Raw genomic sequence first — 26627 nt, 5'->3', positions numbered from 1 at the left:
AAACCCTTGATTTCCATGTGCAGGGCATAAGATAGCAACATTATTGTTGCTGTTGTTATTGATGACAGATTTCCCATTATGCATTTGTTTTGTGCATTTGGTTACATATGTGGTGTCTTGGTTCAGTTTCCTTGCCTCCTTTCCATTCCCATCTTGTGGGCCAGTCGATATATTATTTCCCTTGCTCCCTAGTCCCATTGAACTGTAAGAATTTTCCCCATAAAAATAGTTTAAATATTACTCCAGAGCCCCTTTACTGGAAAGTAACTTCCACAAAAGTCCATTGCATTTATATCCCAGCATGTAGGCTATATTTCAGACAGGAACTGGCAAAACCACCTCTGAGTCTTCCTTGCCTAAGAAAATCTTATGAAATTCATGGGGTCACCATGAGCTGACAGGGGACTTGAAGACATGCTCTCAGAATTTGTTTAAGACTGGAATGTCTGCTGCTTTAAACCACCATCTGATGAGTGCTGTGGATCCCAGCTTGAATTATAGATCATTTGAGAAATGTATGGCTTTGTGATGGTTAGTATGCCTGTTTGGAAATGATTTGAGAGGCAAAAAATGATTATGGAATAAAAAGCAGAGTAGTAGTCATGTTGCATTGTCATACAATGATTTTCCAGTCAGGAGCTTTTTGCATTCCTAGGCTAAAGATCTACTAGCTATTAGTAAGAGACAATATACCAGATCTTAAAAGAAGTACCCTGCTATTACTTTGAAATGATCAAATATGCCACTGTACTCTTGTTGCCTACGTAATATAAACTAATGCTGTGCTTTCGAGATGCAGTTATATATATTTAGAGATATACATGACCACAAACTTGCAAGCACAATTCATGCATGCGCGTGCACGCACACACACACTAACAGGGGCACATAATGAGAACATTATTTTCCCTGTGCTTATTTTCTTGGCACTTGCAGTTTGGTTCTATGTGCCATAGCGGAAGCATTTGCATCTCTGATCTGCATAATGAGTCCGATATAAAATGACTGCGGCTCATGTAAAAGACAGGGTGGCATGTTTTCAGTTTTAATGGGGACACTCTGAAAACTTCCAATCTTTCTTGACATTTCTTATAGCAAAATAAATGTGGTCGAGGTTGGAGTGTCTATTATGAAAATAAGAGAAGAGCAAGTCAATTATATTTCAATGACTGAATAGCCAGGGGTCCTCATTAAAATGATCAGAAAAGCTGCAGTGTTGCTTTCCTGTATGTAGTCACTGATTAAATTGTATAAGAATGACATGGCCCTTTTAGGAGGAAAACAGAGAAGGCCTTAGTATAACGAGCCAGCCAGCCAGAAATTGTTGACACTTACAAAAGTGAGATGTGCACTCCGTCAAGAAAGGGAAGTTACTACTTATGGGGTCATGGACTGCTGATGTATTTAAAAATAGTTATGCCTTCCCCCCCCATTGGAGACAGTCATAGAAAGCTTGGAATTTGCACTAGGTTGTATGAAAAATGCCTGCGGTTTGGTGGTGATATGGTACGTTTTCCTTTCCACTGGCTCCCATGACATATACATAGCCTACCAAGGGGAAGAAAAAACCCTCTTCCACTGCAACCCTACAAGTCTACTCAGAAGTAATTCTTACTAAGTTCAATGGGGCTTATTTTGAGGTAAGTGGGTATAGGGCAATAGCCTTAATATTTGCCTATTTGGTGCTTTAAGCAATATTTTAGTAATCAGTTCATTGCTACTCGTTTCCCAAACCTATTTTTTCCATTTATTATTCAGTAATATGAAATGGTTCTAGGAAAACCCTGTACAGTTTTATTCCCCAAAGAGTCTGGATCATGCAACTATGTAAAGATGATTTGTATAACCCTCTCGGTTGTTGATGTTTAAGAAAATGTTGCATGAGCTACATAATCACCTCCCCCTGCATTGTTGTTCTTTAAATTTTATCTAGACAGGTAAATTTTTGCTTGTGGTTAAAACAGTTATAGTGTATTAAAGTACAACCCTAAAAGCACCATATACCATCTGATTTTACCATCTGAAACTAAGCAGAGGCAGCCTTGGTGAGTAATTGGATGGGAGTCCACAAATGAATACCAGGTGATGTGGGCACCAGAGGAAGGAAAAACAAAAATAATATCTGAACATCCTTTGCCTAAAAAAACCCCATGAAATTCATGCTGTCACCATAAATCAGTAGGCAAGTTGAAGGCACATACACAGGTTCTATCAGAGTACATTTGCTCTATGCATTTGCTGTTTCCAAATCCTTATCCAGATGAGCTTCATTAACTCTTAGGGACAACTTCAAAACCTCCCCTCCCAATCGCCTTCTTATGGTTTATTATCCTGAAACTGGAGGTGGAGTTGTGCCCCCATCTCCTGAAAATGGGTTTTTCTTCAAATAGATGACTGTAACATAGGGCACATGGCCAACTTAATTGTAATATATTACAATGGAGAAATGGTAGGTTTCTAGAGCATTGTCATTGTTACTAAATTTGCATCATAGAACATGAATCCTCATCAGTGAGGAGGAGATTTGTAATGGACATGGCAAGGTTACTTAGCAGGCAACACTGTGGCATGAATTTGATAAGATGGCAAACTAATGTCATCTCTCATTGTGTCTCAGCTGCTACAATTCTCAAAAGCTAAAAGCTTACTTAAAATTATTAATTCTTGAACATCCAAAAAAAAAAAAAATCCAGCTGCTAAAAATCAAACTGCAGAAATGAACTGCTATGGGGGGGGGGGGAGGGGTCAAATATGGGTATTAATATTTTGAAAATGTTTGAAGGGACATTATCTGGAGAATTTTCATCATCGAAATCTGTGAAAGAGAATTCTGAAGTAGCATTTTGGAGCAAATTCATATCCACTCTAACACAAAGCAATTTATGAAAAGAGCCTAAAAAAAGGTTTGAATGTTTGATGGATTTTGCTTGTTTATAAAGCCATAAATTAGTGATCCCTTTCTTTAAAAAATTCACACACATTAAAAAAAAACCCAGGAAGTACAGATATAATGAAGTCTTCGAATAGAATATGATGCTGCTATAAGCTGATCAAGCTTTCCCATTCTTCCAAAATATGGAGTCTTTGTGGAAGGTATTTTTTTTTGTTATTAAAATGATAGAATCAAGGCCTCCCCTCAGCTGTGGAAAATGCAGAACCGTTGGTCTAAATTTGTATTCTAGATCACAACATGTAGTGGAAAGATTTACCATTTCAGAATAACACTTATTCATAAATTAGAATAATCAGGATCCTGATATTACCAATTGATTGTCTTTGCATAATTTATAATTTCTGAAGCAAGATTGCTGATAACTAGACCCACTGAATTTACTGAATGTTAAAACTAGTAATTTATCTCAGTAAGACTGCAGCGAGGGCATAATTTGGAGGCCATGATCATGTCCTTTTAATTTCTTTTTTGGGATGGATGGTATGATAGATGGGAAACAATGTGAACTGACTGCAAGTAAGAATGAACACAGATATAGTGCTGTACTATTCCAGCACCATTGTTTCATTTTAAATACACATGCATCCTTTGCATGAGTATACTCCTTAAATAAAATGCTTCAAAATATCTCAGAGGCTTGATTTAATTGCTTTTTATGTTGTTTCTTTTAACCAACTGGCAACTGCTTTATAGCAAAGGAATGTGTTCGGTGTCTTTGGGATAGGCTGATCACAGCAGAAACATATTGTGATTAAAACAAGGACCCAGAAAAGAAAAAAAGAAAGCTTTATTTCTTTCAAACCAGTAGTCAGAAATATTGGGATGAGAGGACTTAATTGGGCAGGGATTCATTGCAGAACAAACAGTATATAACTACAGGTATCACATATCTTTAAAGTAAGTATTCCTGTTCATGACTACAGTGGGGCTTATTGTAACGTAAGTGTGTACAGGACTGAAGCCTTCATTGTATTGCCTCTGAGTAGGCCCTTAGGTAGAACCTAACTAATATACTCATCCTTATCTGCATAAATGTTATTTAAAAATAAAAGTTATTTAAAAATACAAATAAAAAATCTAACATGGAATGGCATTCTCTATTCTCCTGACAGAAATTGCCACATATAAGCTCGTCTCTCTCAACTTGGTTAAAATATTCATCTTCTCATTAGAAGTATAAGTATGTCAGCTTAATTACCTTAGGCTTGAATACTGGGAACTCAGGGTGAAGTCTGTTGCTCAGAGAACATGCCCACTCAGGGTTCACCTCATTTGTTGTTGGTGAAATGGGGTGGCAATTTTTCCATAGGAGAACGATTATACATTAGGTCAATGGCAGCCAGGGGCAGGGGAAGCCTTCTAAAAAAACTTATTTTATTTTGAGAAATTTTGACTCAGTTCTGTTAAAACTTGAATCAATTCAGCTCTCACACAAGAATAGACAAAGGCACCAGATCCCACCTGATCTTGGGAGCTAAACTGTGTCAGCTAACCATGTTAGTACTTGGATGGGAGATTGCCAACGAATACCAGGTTTCAGAGGAAGAAACTTGCAAAACCACCTCTGTGTATTCCTCACCTAAGAAAACCCTCTGAAACTCATGGGGTCACCATGTGTTGACAGGTGATTTGAAGGCTCATGTACGCACATGTGCATGCATGCACATGTGTGCGCATGCATGCAGACAAACACATGCATGGATGAGAAAGAGTTGGGGGAATAAAGAAATACAATATTTCCTCAATATAACTCCATTATGTATCCAAATTTAAAAGGCCTGTGATACTATACCAGAAAACAAACAAAACATTTAGTCACAAGCTAGTGGAACACAGTTTTACACACTCCCTCAGAGTGTGGGGAAGTCTCCCTCTTTGGAGGTTTTTAAATAGATGCTGTTTGGGGTGCTTTGATTGTGAGTTCCTGCATGGCAGGGGGTTGGACTGGATGGCCCTTGGGTCTCTTACAACTCTATGATCCTATGATTCTAGTGTTATCTGGATCAACTTATACCATCAAACACTAAGGTTCCAGCAGACTCTATCTTCAGGATAATGACCCCAAACAATGGGGAAAGTGTAAAACATCATTACAATAAAAGGGCATGTGCATGAACAAAGCTAAGTAGGTGATTTCATTTCTGCAAGGAACTTAATTTATTGTAATGTTTCTAATGTACTCCTTTTCAAAATTGTCACAGCTATCATGAGAAACATACATCTAAAAATTAAGGTAACTTTGGTTCCTTCTTGTATAAACACTCATTGAACCTAATAGGCCTTACTGTTAAATAGACATGCACAGGATGGTACTATATGGCTCAGGTCCTGGTTATCTCAAGGAGCTTGGTCTCTCATATGAAAGCATGCCTGCATTTTGAGGAGGCCTTTTTCTTTGCACTACCACCCTCGTTGATACATCTGGTGGGAATATAGAAGAGGGCCTTCTTGGTAGCTGTTCTCAGGTTCTGGAGATCCCTTCCCAATGAGGTTAAACTGGCATTTTCTTTTGCTATCCTTTGATAGCTAGACTGAGACATTTTTGTTTTGGCAAGCCTTTGTGGGTTAATTGCTCAAAGGAAACAGGCCTTTTAGAATGCCTGTAGTGTTTATCTGTTGTTTTCTTTTTAACTGTCATATTTTAACTACTTTTAGTTCTGTTATTATTTTAATTATGCTTTTAACTTTTGCATGATGTGAATTTTTTGTTTGTTTTAACCTTCATTAGCTGTACTGAGTCTCAGAATGGGGAAAACGTGGAATCGTCCTCATCCTCATCATCCATGCACAGCAGTACTGGAAAATAGATCAACATTTTTAAAGTGACACACACACATGAACTTTCTTTCTTTCTTTCTTTCCATTTCTTTCTTTCTTTCAACAGAAGAGAGTCCAGCAATTACACTCATGGGCTATTCAGAAACCAGTCATTTCAGTGTGCATAACAGTCTCTTGATTCAGAAACACATGGATCAGCTCTGGATTTTACTCTGAACTTTATTGGAGGGGATAGAGTTCAGCATCTTGCATAGTGCCTTCAAAGTCTGTATTAAAAGTCAGAGCAGATTCACCATGCCATTGATGTGGAAGTCACCAGCCACCACTGTCATAATCCTAGGGACACATGAGCTCTAGGATGTCCATTTTGTGGAAAAAGGTGCATGTCTGAATGAACCCTCTGCTCCTGGGACCCTGAATCGCATTTCCACTTTGATCTGGTGAAGACTCCTGCTTGTGGAAATGGGAGTCTGCCTACACATCCTTAAAAACAATACCAATGCTGTTCCAGATGTCTCCTAGCCCTCTGGGGAAGATATTCAGCGGACTTCTTTATGTCTTCAGGAACATCCCAGGAATAGGACTTTGCTTGCTAGATCTCACAAGTAGTTTACTTTTTAAAAGATAATTTTGGAAGGGAGTCCCTCAGTTAATGAGGATTAAAAATACAGAAGATGCTGGAAAGTTACTCTGAACCTACATGTAAAGTATCCTCATTATAATAATTGCTATGAAGAAAAATATTCTTGCTGAACCCCAACTCACTAAAAATGACCTAATGTCAACAAGAAACTGTTTTAGCCCGCCTTTCAACCTGTGTATCATCAAAATAATTGGTCTTTTAGATGATTTGACTAACTGACAGCTAAAGCGCTAATAATTATCTATGGCAGCATTTAGATTTTTCTTGGTTTACATTAGAACACCACACTAATGAATGTATGTATGTATGTTAAACAACAACTGCATTTGAATGCTTAGATTATCATTTAAACAGTCCTTTGTGGAAATGTGATCCCACTCTCATGGGTACACTGAAGGATCTCTTTAATTAAGGGGATAAAAACAACAGCATGTCTCACTAGCTCTCTTTTATGCTTAAGGAGTTCATAATCCTATATATTAATTTGAGCAATTTGTTAAAGTATCATTACAACTTTTTGACAAGCTTTCACTTTTATTTAGAAGGAATCAGAATTCCAGAGAAGACTTATTTAATAACTTATGCTTTATGGGATCTTCATGCACAAGGTATTCTAACCATCACCCACAGTTCATCTACATTGTTAGATTGACCTTCTTTAATGCTTATTATATTTCTGTGAAGAACAGTGCTACTGCCAGAGCATATGTTTTAGGTCCAGGGCAGCAACACTCTGTAAAAGACCCCAGGAAGAATATACATTATAAAACTGAGGTGTGGGTGAGTTGGATGCAAAGGTGTCTTTTTTTTTTTTTTTAATGTGACTGTGTTTTATGTATAATTCATCTTTTGAATACTTATGTATTTATTTAGCCTTTTATTTATGCTTGAAAGGATTTCTAGCTTCTTTTTAAAAAAGATGTCTATTTCAGATGAATCTTTAATTGAAAGTATTAGTTCATGCCTAGTTGTATTTAAAGATTTGTATTAAATACATTTCATTTTCTCCTAAGAAAATTTTTAAACAGTTTAGTATTCAGGTAATTTTTCTTTGTAAAAGATGCCTGTTTGAAATTGTACCTTTTTAATTGAAATTAGGTTTATTTTGGTAATAAACTCTGAAAGATATGCCATGAATAGAACTGCCCTTCACATGCATTTACCATATTCTGTTATTGTACAAATTAACTGTAAGAACAGTTATTATTATTATTATTATTATTATTTGATTTATTAGCTTCTTCCTTTATAAGAGGTCAGGGAGCTTGATTGTATGTTCAGAATAACTGGATTGTTTTATATTGCTTTTACTCAATTAGTTATAATATATACATATTTTAAAAATAGGCACTTTGAAATTACCAGCAGTTGTATTAAGTTCTTAGATAACTGCAATTTACTAAAAATTACGTTTTATGTCAAGATGATAATATTACTACATAGTATAACTAGGAAATTGGCAGCATATTCTCTACTGCAAAAACCCTTGTTTTATACAGATACACAGATATTTATATCAATATCAATATAGATAAATAATATTTTATGGAATAGTGATATAAAAGGATGTAAAAGAAACACATTAAAAGAAATGTATCCTGCATATTAATTATTTTTTTCAGGAAGGCATTTTACGTACATTTCTAGTTTTCTCTTGGCTTAATCAGCTAATAGTGATGCATTAATTTGTCGCTTTATAAGCCATTGATTTTCCATTATTTGTAATAACTATGATAATTTATTTTTGAAATATTTCTTAATTTCTGCAACAATGCTTTCATGAAAGGTAACACTAACTGCTGAAGCTTTAAAAACAGAATATTATTCCCCATGGCCAAATTGGGGATTCAGCCATAGAAAGGTAAACAGTTAATTTTATATGTTTTCCCCATTTATCACAGCTTGGCATTTTTACTACCACCTGAGGAAGAAGACAGAGTCTATGAAAACTCATGCTACAATTTCTTTTGCACAGTCTCAAAGGTGCTGCAAGATCCCTTTGCATACTTGTATTTTAAGGCATTATTTTAATGGATTTCTTTGATCAAAAACACTAGTTAGAAAAGCGTGACAGCACCCTCATCACTACTAAAAAACCAACAGTATAAACAACAACAATATGGTGCTATAAAATCCTTTAAAAACCTGCTTGACTAGAGTATTTGTATGAATGATTCTGTGATACCTCCATTTCATCTTTCTAATCCTCTTTATTTTCCCTGTTGATTTCAGTGGAATTAGGTCAATAGGAGATGTATGTTCTGTGTCATTTATTTAACTTTCATATCTCTTGCTCAGTCCATGATCAGTGTCATAAAACAAATGGCTGACTCATGCTTGAGCAGGAATTGGAAAAGATGCTGAATGTAGATATTTCTGTAAGGAACAAGATGGAGAAATAATATCGTCCTAATCCAACAAAAATAATCAATGTGGACACCTTTTGTTCTTTGCATTATGGACATCCAGATAATACATACACTGTACTCCTGCAGAGACACTCTGTTGGCTCTTCTGTGGGATATGCTTCCTTTCCTTTTTTATTTTAAAAATATACATTTAATTATCAACGGATAAGCCTCTAGCTCACAGCTTACTGCCACAGAAAATAAGATGAGATATTCTAAATATTTGGGAAGGAAGTAACCTATCATCCAAGTCAGCCCACAAAGCGTATCCTAAATTTCTGTTAGTCCTCTGAGCCCTGAAACTCCTTTTTCTTCCAGCCCAGCATTTCCTAACCATTCAACCTCCCATTTAACTATTATTTGCTGATGTGGTAGCTGCCCTCATGATGTAGATCCCATGAGGCTACTGCTATCTCACAGCCATTATTTCCAACTACAAGTTCCAAGGAACATAATCAGTCCATTTCATCCTAGTACAAGGTACTAGTACAAGGGTAAGGGATGATGAGGAACCAGATAGATGTACCTCCTTCTCTTTCCACATGTGTCTCACTCACAATAATTTTGAATGGGTGGGAAGAAAGGTTTGTGTTGGGTGAAGAAGGTAGCAAAGAAAGTGGGAAAGATGCATTGCATTACATCAAACACTTTCAAAGCTTGTTTGTGAGGCAAAATCTGGGACTCTTTTGCTCCACATAGTTATAGCACTATGAATCCCCTTTAACTGCCACGTTCTGTCCCACAGAATCCTGGGATTTGAATTTTAGGAAGGTGCATTTAGAATTTAAACAAAAGCTCTAATGTCTTTCCAAACTACAAATCCCAGGATTCCATAGGATTCAGGCATGGCAGTTGAAGTGGAACCATAGCATTATAATTGTGTAAGGATGCTTGGTCATGTTGGCATGTAACCTTTTGTAATGTTTGTTTGTGGGTTCATTGTTATATGTAAGCACTGTGAGCCTCAGGTATAATTTATCATGCTGGCTTAAAGTGGCACCTACTTGAAGAAAGATGGCATTCTATAATTAAATTGTGACTCATTGTTGTATAGAAAATTCAGGTGAAATTTCTAGTATGAGGAGCATTTGAAGGCTGCCAAACCATAATAGAATTGGAAGATGTGGAAGGGAGAGTGAATGGCTCTTATCATACTCTGGAAGGTGGAGAGGTAATGCATGACTCTGTTCATGTCCTTTCCCAGAAAGAACAGTATTGAATACTGTTCCTTTTCTGTTGTGTGTAAGGATTGCTCCGGACTTGGCTAAAGAGCAACTGCAAATGACAAACCATTTAATAACCGTAGCCATGACAGTCTGTTGTATCAAACAAAAAGGTTCTATGACACAGCCTGACTGTTTTATGGTGGTATAAGCTTTTGTAAAGCAGAGAGAGAAGCTAGTCTGTGACTGTAATGACATGTATGTATGTCATATTGTATTTTCTAAAGTATATGTTTAGAAATGTTGGTCAAAAATTGACTCAAAAAACCTGGGTAGATGTATCCATGGGTCAATGTAAGTACTGTACTTTAACTCTTATGAAAAATCAAACCGTCCTCTGATGAAATGCAAGAGTGTAATATGTCCTGTAAGAACTGAACCCCTCTGATTTCTCATCCATCAAGCCTTTAGTGTGAGCACAAACAGTTATACCTGCTGGATTTTTGCAAATTCTTTGGCATTGTTTTCCTTTGCTTCATCTTTTAAATTATCTGATACATGCCACTAAGTTTTTGATTTATCCATGGTGATATCAAAATCCATAATGTTGCCTACAAACCCAGCCCTTGACTTATACATGAAGTCAACTTACCGTTGAGTATATACAATGTGTATGTATGAATGTAAAGCAGAGATTGTTCTTTGTATGATATGTTATAGGGGGCCTAAATACCATAAAGCAGGGGTTGGCAACCTCCAGCCTGCGGGCCGCATGCGGCCTGCGGAGGCCTGGCGGCCGGCCCCTGCCTTCTGTTGCTGCCGCTGCTGCGGCGGCCGCCCGTCGCGGCGTTTTGCCGCTCTGGGCGCCGCCATTTTGGGCGGCAAAATGGCGGCGAAGTCTCGCGCGACCTCCCTCGAGGTCGCGCGAGACTTCGCGGCCATTTTAGGTGAAAAAATGGCGGCGCCCAGAGCGGCAAAACGCCGCGATGGGCGGCGGCGGCGGCGGGCCTTTGAGAGGCCCGCTACCGTCTCTGGTGCCCTCCAGATGGGCTCCGAAGGCGGCAGTGGGCCTCTGGGAGGCCCGCTGCCGTGCTTGGGGCCCTCCAGGAGGGCTCCGAGGGCGGCAGGGGGCCTCTGGGGGGCCCGCTGCCGTCCCTGGGGCCCTCCAGGAGGGCTCCGAGGGCGGCAGGGGGCCTCTGGGGGGCCCGCTGCCATCCCTGGGGCCCTCCAGGAGGGCTCCGAGGGCGGCAGGGGGCCTGCTGCCATCCCTGGGGCCCTCCAGGTGGGCTCCGAGGGTGGCAGGGGGCCTCTGGGGGACCCTTTGCCGTCCCTGGGGCCCTCCAGGAGGGCTCCGAGGGCGGCAGGGGGCCTCTGGGGGACCCTTTGCCGTCCTTGGGGCCCTCCAGGAGGGCTCTGAGGGCGGCAGGGGGCCTCTGGGGGGCCCGCTGCCGTCCCTGGGGCCCTCCAGGAGGGCTCCGAGGGCGGCAGGGGGGCTGCTGCCGTCCCTGGGGCCCTCCAGGAGGGCTCCAAGGATGGCAGGGGGCCTCTGGGGGACCCTTTGCCGTCCCTGGGGCCCTCCAGGAGGGCTCCGAGGGCGGCAGGGGGCCTCTGGGGGGCCCTTTGCCATCCCTGGGGCCCTCCAGTAGGGTTCCGAGGGCAGCAGGGGGCCTCTGGGGGGCCCTTTGCCATCCCTGGGGCCCTCCAGGAGGGCTCCGAGGGATGGCAGGGGGCCTCTGGGAGGCCCGGTGCTGTCGCTGGGGCCCTCCAGGGGGCCCTCCAGCGCTGGTGGCCCCGACCAGCTTTTTTGCCGGTCTCTGACGGGGCCTGGGGCCCCATCAGGGGCCAGCAAAGGTGGGGAGGCCTGGCCCCCGGAGGGTGGAAGCTCCACCCCCGGCACGCAGCCCCGCCCTGGAGGGTGGAAGCTCCACCTCTGGCTTCGGCCCCCCAGTCGCCTGAGGGACACCCACCCGGCCCCCGGCTCAAAAAGGTTGCCTACCCCTGCCATAAAGGAACCAGATCAGGTCCTGCCTGATCTTGGAAGTTAAGCAGGGTCAGCCCTGCTTAACCTGGATGGGATACTACCAAATAATAGTGCTGGGGCCATAACCCCCCAAAGAGGAAAGAACTTGAAAAACCAGCTCTGAATACTCCTTGCCTAAGAAAACCCTATGAAATTAATGAGGTTGCAATAAGTTGACAGGCAACTTGAAGGCACATGCACACATTAAGTGTTATCCTTGCTTGGCAGATATACACTCATATAAGCACAGGTAAAAGATTTCTTTGCAATGATATCAAATTATTTCTTACTGTTGATGTCAATCCAATATGGCATGGAACAATTCCCACTCTCGTTCCTCCATGCCTTTAAAATTTGCTGCAGACTCCTCAGTGCTGGAAGAGCTTTCAGAGCAGCTTTCAGAGGAGTAAGAGATGTAGGGGAGATCTCACTTCCTGGGTGTAAGATGGGCTGATTTCACTCAAGGATTTCACATTTATGCATGAACAAGAGAACAAAGTATTTACAACAGAGGTTGTTTGGTAATAGTGTTCCTTCAAGTCATGTCCAAATTATGGTGATCCTATCACAGGATTTTCTTTGCAAGTTTCTTGAGAGATGGTTTGCCTTTGCCTTCCTCTGAGGCTGAGAGAGTGTGACTTGCCTAAGGTTACCGAGTGGGTTTACATGGCCGAGCCAAGATTTGAATCCTGGTCTCCAGAGTCCTAGTTGAATGCTCAAACCACTACACTGGCTCTATCTACACTCCCGTTTGTGGCATAACCACTTTCTGTTCAGCTTTCCCTAAAACAGAAATAAATTATTTCTCCATGGGTATATGGAATTCCCTGTCACTATATCATAGAGTGCCTTACTCTGACTCATATCTGCAACCGCCGCTGCTTTAAAACGACTTGTATTCTGATACTTTACATTGAGGATACTTTAAAAGAATTCACATTTTCAGTTCAGTACCAAGCAGTAGTCCTAAAACCATGGGTCCCAAGCTCTAGTGACTTAAGTATAGTTCCTTCCATTTCAGGGCTGGTGCAAGGTATTTGGGTGCTTGAGGTTGACAACAGTACTTTCTCCTCCGTTCTACAAATGGGTGGTTCAATCTTGTTTCTGTACTGACCAGTGGCAGCATGATGCTGCTGCCTGCATCATCATGGATGTTCCACTCAACTGTCTCCTCCTTGTTTGCCTCCTACTGTCCCACATTGTCTTCATGCCTACCATGCCTGGCTTCCTTCTCCCTTCTCCAGTACTGTTATCAGTGCCAGTAAATAGGAAAGCAACCACTTGCAGACAGCACTGTTCTTCACAGAACCAGCTATGCTTCAGAACACTTGACTCAGGAGCTTTTGAAGCCAGGCATTTGCCAACTGATCAGCTATGTTCAGCAAGGTTTTCTGGAGACAGTTGGTGTGTATAGTGCCAGTCCTAATGCTCAGCTGCCTGTGTTGTCTGCCTCTCTCTGCCTAAAATAGATCATAGTTTTGATTGTCCCAATTTGGCTGGAACAGTTCTCATTAATCACAGTTGTCCCATATTTTGGTTGCTTTTAAAATGTCCCACTTTTGCTGTCTTCCTCCAACTTTTTCTCTTTGTTTCCAGCTTACTTCCATTATTGCAAACTGAGCTGAGGAGAGCCAGTGTGCTGTAGTGGTGTGAGTGTTGGTCTGCAACTCTGAGGAACAGGATTCAATTCCCTGCTTGGCCATGAAACCTTCTGGGTGACTTTGATTGTATAATTTTATAGTGCTATTTCCCACATGGCAGGGGATGGACTGGATGGCTCTTGTCAGCTCCTCCAGCTGTATGATTCTAAGTAATTTAACTGAGGCCCTGTACAGACCAGCAGTTTGGGCCAGGTTGGGGGCAGAGCCAGGGTGTAGCATCTGCATGAGGCATGCCCCAGCTCTGCCCCCAGGGCGGCATGATGCTGCACAGCCCACAGCATCATAGCATTCCTCATGACACAGTGCCAAAGCTGTGGCACCACGGCTATTGCGCCCTTTGCAGGGTGTAAAAAGGAGCTGCTTTTGTGGCCAACGGCCAAATTGGGGCCGTGGCCCCGATCTGGCTGTAAAAGGGGTGGCTGGAGGCCACCCCTTCAGGGCTGTTTCAACAGTCCCTCAGTTCAGTTAACTCAGTAGAAGAGAAGAGTGGCAGAATCTTGGGCTTCTCAGTAGACTTGGGCAAAAGCAAACTGTTCTTCCTCATTAATAACTTTTGCCATCTTGACCACACTCTGAGATTGTTTGGCCACCATGTTGGCTGGTTTTTACCTATGAAATGTTGGAGGGTATGCTGGACCAGCCTTGATAATAATAATGGATAATATGATCCCTCACAGACAAGGACAGTGAGCACTTTAAAAGATTAGGATAAGTCATTAGGCACATACAGTCCAGTCCTCCCGCAGGATAGGATGGTCAGAGGGGCTCAGCATTTGCTGCCTGAAGCAATTGCCTAATGGTGCAGCTGATTGTATTCCTTTATTACTGGCAATGAGAATACAGTAATTATTCAGTGTTTTGCATCATTTTGACTTGCTTGTTTTAAAATAGATTTGGAATACAGTTTACGTGGATCATATCCATTCTCTGTTGTCATAAAGGGCATTCTAAGTTCTTATGTCTCTTTGGCATTCTCTCTCTCTTTTTTTATGGAGAGGGGAAATGAAGATTGGGTGATTAAAAAAGAAGGAATAAAAGCGAAAATGTAACCAAATGATCATTTGGTTGATTTTCATTACATCCGGCCAGTAGTAGCTTAGTTTAGATTGTTAATGGCCTTAATGGAGTTCCTGGAAACAAATTTTTTTATCCATGTAGTAAGGATATGGAGGGAAAAATCAGAGAAATGTTTTTAATCTGGAACAAGGTGGTATGGAATTCTTCATGACAGGAGTGTGAAAAATGAAGGGGTGGATTCAGGCTAAGACTGCAGTCCAATATGAACAAGCCATATTTAATAATAATAATGATAAAGTTTATTTATATTTCCTGCCTCTCCCAAGGATCGAAGCGGGATTACATCAATAAAATAATATAATAATACAAATACTATTGATAAAACACTAATATTGATTTTACCACATTCCTACTAGTTCTCTAAAAAACAGTTCATCAGTAGCCAATAATCATAGTCGAGAATGAAACATCATCATAAGCTTTTATATGGAGTCCGATGGATAAGCCCGCCGGAAGAGATCCATTTTGAGTGCCTACTTAAAAGCCTCTAAGGTATTCCGATAGGCTATTCCACAATTTTGGAACCGTAGCTGTAAACACCCTATGGGAAATTGTCATTAACCTAGTATTATGATGTTCCAATAAATACTTCCCCGATGTTCTGAGAGTGCGGGGCGTATTGTGTAGGGAGAGACTTTCCCGCAAGTAACTCAGGCCCGAGCCATGTAGGGCTTTAAAGGTAATAACCAACACCTTATACTGCACAGCCAGTGAAGAGATTTTAACACTGGTGTTATATGGTCAAACCTAGATGTGCCGGTGACCAATCTGGCTGCTGCATTTTGGACCAATTGAAGCTTCCGAACTTGATACAAGGGTAGCCCCAAGTAGAGTGCATTACAGAAATCTAAATGAGAGATTACCAGTACAAGTACCACTGCTTCAAGGTCCTTTTGGTCCAGGTAGGGACGCAGTTGGCGTATCAATCGAAGCTGATACCAAGCACTCCTGGCCGTCACATCTATTTGAGATGACAACTGCAGAGACGGATCCAGGAGTACTCCCAAACTGTGAACTTCTTCCTTTAGGGGAAGCGTGACCCCGTTCAGGACTGGTTGACAAATCTCCATCCCTGGACTTGAGGTACCTATCACAAGGACCTCTGTTTTCTCTGGATTCAGCCTGAGTTTGTTTTCCCTCATCCAGCCCATTACTGACCCAAGGCAGGAATTCAGAGGAGAGATGCCATTCCTAGTGACTGTAACAGTTGGAGACATAGAGAAATAGATTTGGGTGTCAGCAGCGTACTGATAACACCACGCCCCTTGTCTCCGGATGATCTCACCCAGTGGCTTCATGTAAATGTTAAAAAGCATGGGGGACAGAATGGCACCCTGAGGGACGCCAGATGTCAGCTCTCTTTTGGAAGAACATCATCATCTAGAATCTGCCCAAGAGGTAGGACCGGAGCCACAGGAGCGCAGCGCCTCCAATTCCTAACTTCCTCAGGTGTTCCAGAAGGATATCATGGTCAATGGTATCGAAGGCCGCTGAGATGTCCAAGTGCACCAGCAGGGTCACACTTTTCCCATCGATGCCCAGACAAGGAGACAAAGGAAGAGTCATAGACAAGCGTGCTTTCACCAGCAAACTCAGATAATCCCTGACAACTGACCTGGCATCATACACCTGTTTATATTACTAGCTTGCATAAGCTCAGCTGTTGTTGATGGCTTGGCATTTTTCATAAAGCCTCCTTGAACGCTAGAGGCATGCCCTTTCAGCTCTTTGCTGATTGAAGGTAGGCATGTTCTCTTCATCCTCATCCATGCCTGAAAGCTCTGCTTCCAGGAGGCTTGGCTGCTGAGTCTCTTGGGAGACCACAGACTCTGCTTGAGCTGGCAGGGCAGAGCTAGAGCCCAGCTCAGCTTCAGTCTCAGTCTCAAACTGGGACTCTAGCTCGAGTCCTCAGCCACACTGAGCATGGCAGAATACGGGAAGTATCCACAAAAGAGTTTTAGAATATGATGGGTGGAGACATGGGTCACCAGCAACCATATCATCTTTGGACAGTGGTACATATTTGTTAATCCTTAGATAATAAAAATTTTTGGTGGCAGAAAATCTTGCTGGGAATAGAAGATTTTTATTCTCCTAGGCATTTAAAGAATTGCTTAAATGCTTTGCACTGTTGCTCTCTATTTCTTGTGCTTTCATTCTGCTGCTGATGTTAATTTGGTTTTACAATATATGTTGAAATGTTTATTCAATGCTGCTGGTTTTATTTTGGTTGTGTATTCTGTTTCTATGGTCATTACTGTAGTGAATAATTGTTTTATTTTTGTTTTTGTTTTTAACAGAGTGTACATCTTACAGAAAATTCTGGTGACTGGCTGGCTGGTTTAACAGTACAGTAAATAAATAAGAGAAGTGCCACATACTAAAGAATATATAAAATTATCTTATATTGAGTCAGTCCATTGTTCCCTCCAGCTTTGGAACACACTATTTCTGAGGTTCTTGACAAATGTTCTTATTTTTTTTAATTGTTTTTAACCACCACAATGGATTCTTGAATATTCCCAGCAGGTGGATTTTGATTCTTGATGAACACTGAATGATATTTGGACCTTAATATATAAAATGGGACAACTTGTGATGCTTTCATTATAAATAGTGTTTTCATTATATACAGCATTGAGCAGCATAGAATCATAGAAGAGTTAGAAGAGACCTCAAGGGTCATCAAGGCCAATCCTCCTGCCATGCATAATTAAATGACAATAATTAATTAGTTATTAATATAATTATAACTACTTAATTACTCAATTATGACATGCATAACTATATAATAATATATTCCAGAGTTGTAGTCAGGTCCGACACTAAAACCACTACACAATTACACCAAACCCTCAAACTGTCTTGATTTTGGCAGGGACAATCCTGATTAAGCCTCTGTGATTCCACTTTTAAAGCTTTTTTTTTTTTAATGTGCCCTGGTTTCTTTCTTTCCTTCCTACTTTTCCCCTTTTCCCTTAAGCTTACTTCCATTGCTACGCACTGAGTTCATAATGCAAAAGTAGTTTGCACTTAATTAAAACAGCAGTGGGTGTAAAGAGAGAAAGGGGCAGAAGTTTGCCCCTCCCAGTAGGCTCAGGCAAAATCAAACTGTTCCAGCCTCTCCTGGCTTGTGTGTCCTGGGTTTAATCTGTTAAGTGTTGGAGAGTATGTTGCATTGCATTGATAGGTCTTGTTTGTGATATGGAATTTCTGTCTTGATTCGGTTAGTCTGTCTGTGCTATGTAACATTTGGATACCCCTTTTACTGTTATGGCCCCACCCTGTGGGTCTCTGGAATTTGTTTTGGTGCAGCACTTAACATTCTCTGCTAGAGAATTCTGGTGCTGTAGTTCAAGGAAATGGGCAAAAGCTGTCTAGCAGAGAATTCAAAATACCCCCTCCAAACCACAAATCTCAGGATGCTGTGACATGAAGCCTCAAATTGCAATAAAAGTACAGTATAGATATACTTATAGCTTGACATGGTTCTGGTTGAATGGTTGGACTTGACTATATAAACAGTGTTCAACTGTCCCTTTAAACATGGCTGGATTGGGGGCAGACATGTCTCAAGGTTCATGATGTCTCCTTCTTAACTGCATGCCTTTCTCAAGTAACGACTGATAATTTCTTACGTTTTTTTTTTAAAAGATCATATTAATGAATAGAAATGGGAACTTCATTGTACTCATGATGAGGTCCAGAAATCACATTAATAGTACCATTGTTAACAAATCAGTTCAAAAATAAGATCCTCTTAGTTCAATGGTACTTGCCACCTAGGATACTACCATATCATGAAGGAGTGAAGGTGGCCACCAAGAAGAAGCCTGGTGATGCTGTTACCAAAAAGGCTTTTTCACACTACACAGTTATAGTGCTGTGATTCCACTTTAACTACCATGGTAACATTTTATGGGTTCCTGTGGTTGGATTTTAGTGAGGGGTACTTAGAACTTTTGTCCAGAGTGCTCTAGTGTCTCATCAAACTACAAACCCCAAGTGTCAATAGGGTGGTAGCATAGCTGTTGAAGTGGAATCATAGCATTAAATTATGTAGGATGAAAGGATGGCAGGTCAGGTAAGGGAGCAGGGAGGAGGAAAGAGTTCTTTTCATCCTGAGCCAGACAAAACTAGCAGGACCATATATTTGCTTATATGGAGCATCCTTCCCCAAACTGGACCCTATAGACATCCTCACCCGTAAGTCCCTGTTAGTACTGGCAATGAAAAGAAAGTTTTAGAGGTGTAATCCAATAAAATATCTAAAAAGTATCAGGTTGGGAAAGCTGATAAAGAGAGCTCTATCTTGTACAGGCATTATGGAGGCAGGAAAGAATGATCTCTGTATAAATAAATGAAACAATTGCTTACTTTCATAATGTAGTACTGAAGGTACACATTATGATGTTGTTAGTTCCAAATGGCAGTGGACTTGCTGAAGCAATGGAATTTACATATATTTTGATTTATTAAGCTCCTATTGATTCAATGGAAACAAACAATTGGATTAAGCCTATACATCTTATTCCAATCAAGAAATTATGCACTTCAGTGGGACATCTACTTGGGCTGCTCTTACTAATTTAGAAGCAAATTCTTGATCACAAAAGAATTTATTTATTAGTAACAGGACATCCAATCAAATAACACAAAGGTATACAGTACTACATATATTTTGATGACTAATAGAATAAGGTAGAATTTAATTATCCCCCCCCCCCCCAAATAAATAATAATGGTTACTTATGATACTAAAATGCTTTTTCTTAAATTTCAGGTTTTGACTTTACATATGGACTACTTGCATCAAGTGTCATGTTGACAAATTCAATTGACCGTAATTGTCAAAATTGCTGGTCATTAATTTACTTTCAGTTTTCGTGTGTGAAAATCTGAACCTGCAAAAGTGCCATTATCAATTACAATCCATTTGAAGTGACCTAATTAGCTTTAGTTGCAATGTGTGACCAAGCAACAAGATATGGAAATGTGGAACATGCTGCAGATGTTATTGGGTAAGCTGGGAATACTCCTCTCTGCTTCACTTTTCTTTTTAGATGTGTAGTTTCATTAAAAGTTACGAGGTTTAACATGATTGCTGGAAACGTTGAAAGTGAAAAAGAATAAATTTAGTATCCTTTTCAAGATGAAAAATTATTGTTATGATTCAGAAAAGGGTATAACAAACCAATTCATGTCTGATGGACATGAATAAGAACATAAGAAGATAAGAAAAACTTTGATGGATGATAACAGAAATCAGTCTGGTCCACCATTCTGTTCCCACAGTAGCCAATGGAGAGTTAGACTGAAGTCCCAAATTATCCTTGTTTGAGATTGTGCTAATAAACAGGTAAGTGTGACTCACCCCTGTATCATATTGGATTTGTCCTTTGTAACAGTTGATGCAGCAAGCATATAGCAATTTTGTCTTTATTGTAAATGACAATAACAAAATGGTTGTCTTCTCTGGACTAAATAGTTTCCACAGAGCTGATATTACAGAGCCTGAGCCACATAGGCTGCAGGAAGCTTCTCCCCCACCCGATGCCCCACCATTTCTGGAGAACTAATTATAACATCAAGTGGAATAGTGCTCACAATAGACTGAATGCAAAAACCTAATCCAATAATTATTCAAAAGAGTGGGTGTTAGCTTCTGGTCAGACCCAATGGTGGTGGGAGCTGTGGAAAGCTTTAAAGTAACAATAAATTTCTGGCCATTGAAGACATTTTATTCCCCTATTCATAGTTCACAGCATTACAAAAATCCTGGAGACGTAGTCTCTTTTTCAATTACACCTGCCACTTACATGTGTACTGCAAAGCCCTTTTGGTACAGTTGTTGTGGTCAACAAAAGACAATGAATAATGGCTTTATTTTTTTTAACAAAGCTGTGGATGAAATGCTATTACAATAGGTGCAGGTAATCAGAGGCAATCACCTCTAACTAGAAATCTGTAGTCACAAAATGAATGGAAACACATGTGAGCTTTGAAGTCCATTTTTATGCAAAGATCAGTTAGCTCTGCCAAATTTCCATTTCACAGTTCTGAAGTGTAAATGTACACCAATGAGTATGAAACCTGGATTAATGTTATTTGTTTCAATTTTTTTCATGCAAATTTATTTCATGGCTAACATTTTCCCCATTTCACATTTGTTTTAACCAGAGGAATTCTACAAAGAAATACTAAGAGCAGTGTCCAATGATAGTGTTTCACTGCTGGTAGATCAGGATACAAAAAAATAGGGAAGGGGAGGTAGTCACCTCTCTCCAGTTCAGTTTACCATGAACCTCCAAAACCAGATCTGGAGAACATGGAAACTCTTCAATCTTTGGGCAGCATAAAGGCCTGAAAGGGAAAGAAAGGGGAGGAAAGTTCTGCTGTAACCAACAGCAAATTTTAGCTTTAGACCTAATGTAGCCATTAAACATGATAGGATTTATATAAGAATAAATATGTGTTCTCCCAATGTAGGCAGATGCCTTTCCTTTTCTAATGTAGTAATTGGTTGCCTGTTATTCTCTCAGGACTTTATTACACACAGCTTTTAAACTGCTATAAAAGTTCAATAATAGAGCCTTTGGCGCTACCATCAGCCTCTGGTGATACTGGCGAGACAATGCTGTCTCATTGCTGCCTTGTCTTTCAATCACTTTTTAGCCCACACCTTGCCATTGATGGGGAACACCTGTCAATAAGCTCTCGATCTCACTAGTTATCAGATGTGGTAAATTATGCTGTTGCAGTTCCAGGATTGTGCAGTCATGTGGTTTCAGTATCTTTTCCTCTCCCCTAGCCTCCATTCCCTTCACTATTTGAGAACAATTATTTTTTAAAACTATTTTTTAAAACCACAGAGTTTAAAACCACAGAGTTAGCATAACTCCTGAATTGTGTTAAGAAACACACACACGAAAGGCATGCTGGGTGGGGCATGGAGAAGTAGCTAAGGATGAGGGCAGAAGAGAGTGTGAGGTAGATTAGTTGTGTTAATGGAGGAACGTGCGGTAGGGTGTGCTCCCAAATTGGTATGTGTGCATTTTGCTTCATTAACACGACCATGGCAAGAACTGGGGTGGTGTGATAAAGTCCTCAGAATGAAAGAGAAGGCCAAATAGCACAAATGGTAATCTTACTGGTTATTCACCCTGTTTGCTACTGCCTTAGAATAACTTTAACAGGGAATGAAAGGAGAAGGAGGAAGAGAATGAGACAAAGTGCTGGTGGGCATTCTCACAAGTAGTACTCAGCCAGGTCTCAGCCAGACACTAGTACTCACGGAGGTTTTTTTTTTTACAGTGCACAAAATGGTTTTTTTGCTCTTCTCTTGAGAGGGGAGAGTGAGTTTTGTTGGCATTTCACTAACACATAGGGATGGAAAGAAATTGTACTGGATTCAACAGTCTTGGAGAAGATAGCACCAAGGCAGAAGATTTATTTATTTATTTATTTAACGTGCCACCTTTATTCCAAATTGTACCCAAGGCAGCTCACAAAATTATATTCTTTTCTGTCATTGATGCTTCAGTTCATTTCCAAGTCTGAACAAACAGTGCCTTTTTTTGCTGCTGTTATCAAACATCTAAGAAATAGTCCTTATTTGCAGTTCAGTTCTTTATCCATAATAAAGGTAAAGAAAAAGGTTTTGTCAAGGGAATCTTGATAATTGTTGACAATCTTGTTTATTGCCTAGTAGTGTCTGACTGCAGGGGGCGGTGCTCACGTCCATTACTAAGTCAAAGAGCCAGTGTTGTCAAAGACAACTCTGAGGTGTTACAAACCGCCGCTTTGCGGCGGTCTGCCAGCGCTGCTCTTTGCTCCGCGAGGGAGTCGCAGCATACAAACCGTGCGACTCCCTCGTGGAGCAAAAAAGAAGCTCCAAAATGGAGCTTCTTCCTGCGGTGCCGTTATGACATCGCGAGGCGCCCATGGCGCACCCGCGACATCATAACAGCCATGACCCGTCTGGACGCTATGCGTCCAAGACGTAAACATGGCGGCAGCCGTGTGGAACGGCTGCCACCATTTGCCACGGACTGAGTCCGTGATAGGGAAAGGAGCGTCTAGAAGAGACGCCCCTTTTTTAAAATGGGACGTCCTGAGGACGTCCGAAATGGCGGTCTATAACCCGCCTGTGTGATCATGTAGCCATCATGACTGCACTGAATGCAGTTTAGAACAGTTCTTGAAAATCGCCTCCTCTGAGATAGATGGGGAATGGAATGCAGACTTTCGGTGTTGGCTTCGTTGTTCCAGTGTGCAGTAAAATGCATCCTTTCCCTGTTCCATTCCCATCATGCCCCCTTTTGTTCTGTGCTAGCTGCATTTCTGCAGCCCCGTGTGATAAGCTCCAGTGCCTTAATGACTGAGCCATTGCGTCCCCTGGGTATTATCCATAATACTCAGCAAGAATATTTCTAGTGGCATTGCAAACTGTACCTTTACTTTAAAAAAACAACAATATGTAAATCATAGACCAATAATGTTTTCCTTTCTTACAGATCTACCACATAATTAAAAAAGGAGTCCTCCTTATCTGGGCAACCCCAACATTGATTTGAAACATTTTTAGACATTTTTGATGAGTTATTTGGAGTTAGGTGAAGATAACGCCAAGACTTTTTGTGAGAAATTGTACTCGTTGCCTTGAGCATTCACATATTGGTAAAGTGAACAGAGAATTTCTTAGAAATAAAGGGTGAACAAAACAATGTGCACATTTGAACATGTGAATGGTTAAAATATTCATCACTGGGGGAAAAACGTAATGTACGAATTAGGAAACTTATTTTTAAAACTGATTGAATTTCAGTGTGGAAGGAAACACCAACACATGCAACCAGGTAAGAAACAAGGACAGGTATAAAATGCAGGTGGTGTTCAGAGAAACCCAGTGAGAAGGCAACTGAAAGATCCCTGTCCTTGATTTTTTTTTAAAAAAAAATCTCTCTGATGGTGACAAAAATTATAATCATGTATACTATATATCCACCAGACAAAAACCCTGTGATGCCTATACAGTACTTTTAAAATGCCTTTTTATCTTTTCTATGCTTTTTTTAAAAAAGAGGGAGAATAATTAGCATTGAATATATCTTATGTGTCTTTATTTCTGAAGTCCTTTAAAATGAAGGTCATATGTATATTCCACTTGCAAACCGAGGAGTTGAAGCTCCCTCTTGCTTTACCAGTCCCTGGAAGGCAACCAAGAGAAATGACTGCAGTTATAGCCTCAAGCAGGGTCTCAAGCCTATAGGACTTTTAGCTGGAACTCTCCCTTCCACTATCAGATTTCCAGACAGCTTTATATTTAGTGACAGAGCCATCAAAAGATGGGTTAAGTTCTCTCCACCTCCATCTTTTGCTGACTGCTAAGTGTGTATCCTAGGTTTTAGGCCAGCAATTCAGTTGCCAGTTGCCCCGCATCCATTGATGAGAAAAATACATTTGTGTGCTTCAGCAAACCCATAATAAATTATACAGTATTAAATGTGGGTAATGTCAGCATTAAGTATAAAATTGTTACCTGTAATATTCTGTAAAGTAAGGAAATGAATGCATAGTATTGTAGAGTTGGCAGGGATGAGAACCTGCCACGACTGGTACCTGCTTTTGTTTAATTTGCGTCAGAACAAATTCTTATCATTTTATAGGCCTCAATTGAACCAGGCAAATATATAACTCTGAGTTTATTTCAAATGTTTCTGCTCTAACATGAGTCAACATGAAATATTGCTACTAACGAGTCTCAAAAAGGATTCTATTATTCCCATTCTTCAATTTTAGAAGATAGCTACAAAAATCCACAAAGATATGAAATCTTAAATAATGGCATAATATAAATAGAAAGCTGGACTAGATAAAACCAGCTGAACACTAGTCTGTCCTCAAGACCTAACAGGGAAGTAATAACAGGCTTTTGAATATGTTCCAATATCTTTTGGCAGTTATGCCTTGTGCAATCCTATAGCCCTGAAGTACCATTAGAACTGATCGGTCATTTAATCCATTTCTGAAACAGCATCTCCAAGGGGAAACTATATATATATGTGTGTGTGTGTGTGTGTGTGTATGTGTGTGTAATTTACCTATAGCCAATATGATAGAAAACCATTGTGATCTATGTTGAGATTCTATACTATGTCATATTATGTCTCTATATCTGCATGTTCATAGTATAGTTCATTTTATGTCTGTCTGTATGTAGCAAATGCTTTGAAAGTTGATTAAAAATATTTGCCGTAGGTTTCATTCTTCCAGAGGACAATGATAACTGATTTTATTATATTAATTCTGTACTTTTTCCTTGCTGGTAGGGCAGAAAAATTAGACTGGACATAATGCTTATAGGGGATAAAAGATATATGTGTTTTTCACAGAGCTTGAAAAAACAGTGCTTGGAACAATAATCTCATAAAAGGGAACTTGTTGTATTGGTAAAAACTGTATACATGATGATCTGAAAGGACAAATCAGATTAATTGACTTTTGCAGAATAGTGATATAGTTTTTCTTTTTTTCTTTCAACTGAATTGCCTTTTATAAAAAATAAAAACTCATAAAAATAGAAATACATGCGATTCAGCCTCAATTAAATCCAATTTTGTGCTCATGGTAATTTCAGGATCTGGAGCTCGTTTTCACCTCCCCTTTAAAGTCTTCTGCAATACTGACAACCTTTTTCTGGACAATTGCCAAGTCCTCTAGAATCATAGGCCTGTTACAGACTGCCAAAATAAAGCTGCTTCGGGTCTCTTTGGAGGTATGCTGTTTAAATGATGCATGGGTCCTAAGAGTCCGGAGGTCGCGCCAAAGCCACACTCCATTCCTAAGCACTGGAGTGCAGCTTTGGTGCAGCTTCCGGATTCTTAGGATGCATGCATCATTTAAACAGCATACCTCCAAAGAGACCCGAAGCAGCTTTATTTTGGCAGTCTGTAACAGGCCATAGAATCATAGAGTTGGAAGAGACCGCACGGCCATCCAGTCCAACCCCCTGCCATGCAGGAAATCCAAATCAAAGCATCCCTGACAGATGGCCATCCAGCCTCTGCTTAAAGACCTCCAAAGAAGGAGACTCCACTCTGAGGGAGTTTGTTCCACTGTTGAACAGCCCTTACTGTCAGGAAGTTCCTCCTAATGTTGAGGTGGAATCTCTTTTCCTGTAGCTTACATCCATTGTTCCAGGGCCTAGTCTCTGGAGCAGCAGAAAACAAGCTTGATCCCTCCTCAATACGATATCTGTTCAAATATTTAAACAGGGCTATCATATCACCTCTTAACCATCTCTTCTCCAGGCTAAACATCCCCAGCTCCCTAAGTCGTTCCTCATAGGACATGGTTTCCAGACCCTTCACCATTTTAGTCGTCCTCCTTTGGACACGCTCCAGTTTCTCAATGTCCTTTTTGAACTGTGGTGCCCAGAACTGGACACAATATTCCAGGTGGGGCCTGACCAGAGCAGAATACAGTGGCACTATTACTTCTCTTGATCTAGACACTATACTTTTATTGATGCAGCCTAAAATTGCATTGGCCTTTGTAGCTGCCGCATCGCACTGTTGACTCATGTTCAACTTGTGGTCTACTTGGACTCCTAGATCCCTTTCACATGTAGTTTCTTTCAGCCAGGTGTCACCCATCCTATATCTGTGCATTTTATTTTTCTGCCCTACGTGCAGTACCTTACATTTCTCCATGTTGAATTTCATTTTGTTAGCTTTGGCCCAGCTTTCTAGTCTATTCAGGTAATTTTGAATGTTGATCCTGTCCTCTGGAGTATTAGCTATTCCTCCTAATTTGGTGTCATCTGCAAATTTGATAAGTATGCTCCCAATTCTGTCATCCAGGTCATTGATAAAGATGTTGAATAACACTGGGCCCAGGACAGAGCCCTGTGGGACCCCACT

This window comes from Sceloporus occidentalis, unplaced genomic scaffold, assembly GCF_023333645.1.
Source record: "Sceloporus occidentalis isolate IW3139 unplaced genomic scaffold, rSceOcc1.0.p SCAF_6, whole genome shotgun sequence".
Classification (NCBI taxonomy): domain Eukaryota; kingdom Metazoa; phylum Chordata; class Lepidosauria; order Squamata; family Phrynosomatidae; genus Sceloporus; species Sceloporus occidentalis.
Note: the sequence above shows the minus strand (reverse complement) of the source record.